The sequence below is a fragment of the Grus americana genome, chromosome 2 (assembly GCF_028858705.1).
Source record: "Grus americana isolate bGruAme1 chromosome 2, bGruAme1.mat, whole genome shotgun sequence".
Lineage (NCBI taxonomy): Eukaryota > Metazoa > Chordata > Aves > Gruiformes > Gruidae > Grus > Grus americana.
Window position 1 is genome coordinate 169530364 of NC_072853.1, and position 4871 is coordinate 169535234.

The 4871-nt window shown below is 67.1% G+C and overlaps 1 long non-coding RNA gene across 1 annotated transcript; it reads left to right on the top strand.

The window, feature by feature from the left end:
* Positions 1-1379: 1379 nt before the first annotated feature.
* LOC129203578 (uncharacterized) lies at positions 1380-3629 on the top strand. The gene is made up of 3 exons (XR_008576081.1): positions 1380-1500; positions 2480-2740; positions 2916-3629. It is a non-coding gene; the product is annotated as an uncharacterized LOC129203578 (long non-coding RNA).
* Positions 3630-4871: the final 1242 nt, after the last annotated feature.

Genomic DNA, 4871 nt, shown 5'->3' on the forward strand with positions numbered 1-4871 from the left:
GCATGCCAAGCCCCGCCCCTCATGCAAACTCCGCCCCTCACGCAAACTCCGCCCCTGACGCACGCCAAGCACCGCCCCTCACAGAAACTCCGCCACTGACACAAGCCCTGCCCCTCTACAAACTCCGCCCCGATGCACGCCAAGCCCCGCCCCTCACGCAAACTCCGCCCCTGATGCACGCCAAGCCCCGCCCCGACACAAACTCCGCCCTGATGCACGCCAAGCCCCGCCCCTCACGCAAACTCCGCCCCGACGCACGCCAAGCACCGCCCCTCACGCAAACTGCGCCCCTGACGCACACCAAGCACCACCCCTCATGCAAACTCCGCCCCCGATGCAAACTCCGCCCCGACGCACGCCCAGCCCCGCCCCTCAAGCAAGCTCCGCCCCGATGCAAACTCCGCCCTGATGCACGCCAAGCCCCGCCCCTCACACAAACAGCCCCTCATGCAAACTCCGCCCCCGATGCATGCCAAGGCCCGCCCCTCACAGAAACTGCGCCCCTCACACAAGCCCCGCCCCGACGCAAACTCCGCCCCTGATGCACGCCAAGCCCCGCCCCCACACAAACTCCGGCCCCGATGCACGCAAGCCCCGCCCCTCACAGAAACTGCGCCCCTCACACAAGCCCTGCCCCGATGCAAACTCCGCCCTGATGCACGCCAAGCCCCGCCCCTCATGCAAACTCCGCCCTGACGCACGCCAAGCCCCGCCCCTCACAGAAACTGCGCCCCTCACACAAGCCCCGCCCCGACACAAACTCCGCCCTGATGCACGCCAAGCCCCGCCCCTCACGCAAGCCCCGCCCCTCACGCAAACTCCGCCCCCGACGCACGCCAAGCCCCGCCCCTCACGCAAACTCCGCCCCCGACGCACGCCAAGCCCCGCCCCCCACGGAACCCCCGCCCCTGACGCCAAGCCCCGCCCCGATGCAAACTCCGCCCCTGATGCACGCCAAGCCCCGCCCCCGATGCAAACTCCGCCCCCGACGCAAACTCCGCCCCGACGCACGCCGAGCCCCGCCCCTCACGCAAACTCCGCCCCCGACGCCAAGCCCCGCCCCGACGCAAACTCCGCCCCCGACGCAAACACCGCCCCGACGCACGCCGAGCACCGCCCCTCACGCAAACTCCGCCCACACAAACTCCGCCCCCGACGCACGCCAAGCCCCGCCCCTCACGCAAACTCCGCCCCGACGCACGCCAAGCCCCGCCCCTCACGCAAACTCCGCCCCGACGCACGCCAAAGCCCCGCCCCTCACGCAAACTCCGCCCCCGACGCACGCCAAGCCCCGCCCCTCACGCAGCGCACAGCGCATGCTCGCTCGGTGCTGCCGCCTAGCGACCAAATGTCGGTACTGCAGCGGCAGCGCCGCGCATGCGCAGTGCAGCGCCACGGCCCCTCCCCGGAACCGGCTGCCGGCAGTCGGTGTGCAGGGGCTGCCGTGAGCCGAGGGAGGAGCGGAGGCATCGCCGGGCTGCGGCTGCACGGAGGGAGAAGGTGAGCGGGGCAGCGGGACGGACCGGCGGGTCCCGGGGAAAGCCCCGAGGAGGGCGGCGGCAGCGGTGCCGCCTCCGAGGAGAGGCGGGGGGGCGGCGGGGTCCGTGTCACAGAGGGGAGGGGGGCTGCCCGGAGCCGCGCGGCGGGTGGGGGGGGTGCGCGCCGTGTCGGAACCGGGCGGGGAGACCGTCCGGAGCCGGGCGGCGGGGGCTGCCCGGAGCCGGCGGGCGTCCGCGCCTTTCGGAGGTGGCTGAGGGGAGGCGGGGGCGGGGGGGGGGGTCCAGCCCGGAGCCGCGCTGCGGAGCTCGGGGCTGCCGTCGCGGCTCGGCGGGGCTTTCGGGTGAGTCGGCTTTCGGGTGAGGGCACGGGACGGTGTCCCCGCAGGGTCAGGAAGCGTGGAAGGCTGCCTCCCGCGGCACGCCGGCAGTTGCAGTCTTGGGGCACGCGGCTGCTGGTCGGCCATATTGGCTCCCCGGAGCACGCCGGGAAGTGTAGTCTTACGGCACTCTAACGGCTGCCACGCGGCGCTTGCCAGTGCGTGCCGGGAGGCGTCGTTTTCGCGGACGGGGCTGCCGGACAGCCCGACTTGCTCTCGCAGGAGCGCGAGGTTGGGGTTTTTTTGCCGGTTTCGAGTGGTTTTCTGCAGGCTTCCAGCCGCTCCCGAGCAGCGGTGCGGCCGTGCTACGAGAGAGCGCGCGCTCGTGCGGTGAGGCGTTGCCCGGTGTCCCGAGACGAGCGCTACCGGTCGGACTCTCCGGAAGCCTGTCCGGCAGCCCCAGGCCGCCCCCGAGCCCTGGCGTGAAGGCGGCAAGCTGGCCCTCGCCTGTGCCGCTTTCTTCCTGAACGGGGGTGCTGGCGGCAGCGGCAGCAGCGCGGGGAAAGAGCGGCGTCTCCGGGAGCCCCTGCAGAAGGAGGAGGGTCTCCGGCCAGGGCCGACCTCCGGTAGTAACGGCCGCTGCTTTTTCTTTCCCTCTCCCAGGCCGCGCTGAGGACGTGGTTGCCCGTCCCTCCCTTGGGGATGCCGTCGACTGCAGCCGCCTCGCCTGTGCCTGGCCTGGCTCGCCTCGTGGCGTGGGGGCGAAAAGGGACAGGCGGCGGAGCGCTTACCGGCCGTGGACAGGAGCTGCCCTAAGGGAAGCTGGAATGGCCAGAGAAAGGTGAAGAAGAAGAAGAAGAGATGGAAGGCTCTCCGGCCGGCAGCTGCCTCCCGCTGCAGGCAAGAGAGCGCCTGCCTCGCCGGGTGAGGAAAGATCCCTCGTTGCGCTCCGCGGCAGGTCAGGCTGCCGACGGGCACCGCAGGGTCGCCACGCGTAACCCAAAGCACGGTGCGGCCGCGTACCGAGGGAGGGAGGCAGGCTACTCATCTAGGCAGACTCGTCTCCTCGGAGCTGTAAGACACCCGTGTATTCTCTTAGGCGGAGGACAGCCGAGCGACCGGAGTGACAGCAAAGGAAAGGCGGAGAGCAGGAGAAAGAAGCGTCTGCGCTGGCAAGCTCTCCCGGCAGCGCCGAGAGCCAGAGCTGCGGTGAGTCCTGGGCCCGCGGGGCCCCATCGCCTCTCCTCTGCGTCGCGGGCCCTCCTCTGCCCCCCTCGCTTTCCCACCCCGCCGTGGTTTGCTTTCTGCTCCCCGCTATGTTCTTTTTCCATCTCGCTCTGACGGGCTGCCTGTCCCCACCTTTTTCAGGTCCTCGCTCTCTCTGCCCCGTAGCCCGTGGCTATTGTTTCCTTCTCTCTCTCCCTGTCTCTCTGTCCGGCCCCCAGCCACTGTTTCTGCATTCCTCCCCCTCGGTCCTGTAGCCCGTCGGTATTTCTGCCGTCTCTGGCGCTCTCTGTGCGGCTCCTCGTTCCTGTTGTTCGAGGTCTTCCTTCTCGGCTCCGTAGCGAGTCGTCGTGAGTCTCTCTCTTTCTCCGTCCCTCTCGAGCCTCTTCCCTGCCCCTCGTTTTGAAGGCCCGCCTCTCTGTCCCGGCACCCGTCGCTACGGTTCCTTTTCTCCGTCTCGCTCCCCGTCCCTGTTTTTCTAAAGTCTCCCCTCTCTGCCTCCTAGCCCGTCGGTACCTTTTTCTTTCCCCGTCGCGGTTCGTCTGGCTCCCTGTCCCTCTTTCTTTCTTTCTTCCTTCCTCCCTGTCTGCCCCGCAGCCCGGCCCTTTGTTCCTTTCTCCTTCCCTCTCTGTCCCTCTCCCGGTCCCCGGCTTTAAACTCTGCTTCTCTGCCCGGTAGCTCGCCACCGTCTTACCTTTCCCCGTCTCTCTCTCTGTCCAGCTCCCTCTCTCGAATTTTCAATTCCTCCCTGTCACTGCAGAAGCCTGTCGGGACTTTTTCCCCTGCCCGGCTTGCCTCTCCCCGTCTCGCGATTCCTCCCTCTCTGCCCTCTTAGCCGCGACCGTTTTTATATTCTCCGTCTCTCTCTCGGTCCGCCTCGAGATCCCGATTGTTTTTTAAAGCGACCGAATCGTCGAGGTTGGCAGAGACCTTTAAGATTATCGGGTGGAACCGCGAACCTGGCGCTGGCAAGTCCCCCTCTGCCCCGCAGCCCGTCCCTTCCCTTCCGACGGCCTCTTTCTGCACCTCTCTCTGTCCGGCTCCCGGCCCCTCTTTTCCACTTCCGCCCTCTGTACCCTGTGGCTTTCCCCCTCTTCTTTCTCTCTCTGTCTCTGTTTGAGGAGGAGCAGCTGCCGCCCCAGCGTTCGCACCCCGTTCACAGTGTCGCGCGCACGCTTCTTCTCGGGCGCGCTTCCTCCTCCTCCTCCTTCGGGCTCGACCCGAGGCTTCCGGCAGCAGTCTCCGGGTGTCGGATTTTGTAAAATAATTAACGTAACTGAAAGGTGCAGCAGCGGGATCGGCCCGGGCGGGGCGCCTCCAAAGAGAGGGACCCGGAACAAAGAAATCCTGGGGCCGTTCCACGCTTGGGTCCCGGACACCCGCCCCTCGCGCGCTGTCCGCGCGTCCCTTAGTCCCGCGGTGACTTTTGGTCTGGGGTCTTCTACCGTCGTCTCGGATTCTTCTTCTGTATAGCTGTGGGCGGTGCGTTATTCCACAGGTGCTGCTGCGCCGATGCTCCGTACGTTCGCAGTAACGGGTAGAGCGGAAGGCTCCGTGGCCGGGGAAGAGCGGCACGGACGCGTTCCTGCTCGCTCCGTTGCACCGGAATTTCGACGGCTGGGTTCGGCCGCTAAATTGATGGCGCTACCGGAAGAAATTTCAGAAAAGTGAGTGCTGTGCTTGTCTTTAACCTTTTAAAGTAATTTTTCGACGGGCGCCCGGTCCGTGGCTTAGATATTTGGTTTGCGGCGAAACAGACCCGGAACGTGGCTCCAAGTAGCGTTCCGATTCGCTGAAATTCCCCGTAGTCAGAGCGCAAGAATCGTGAATG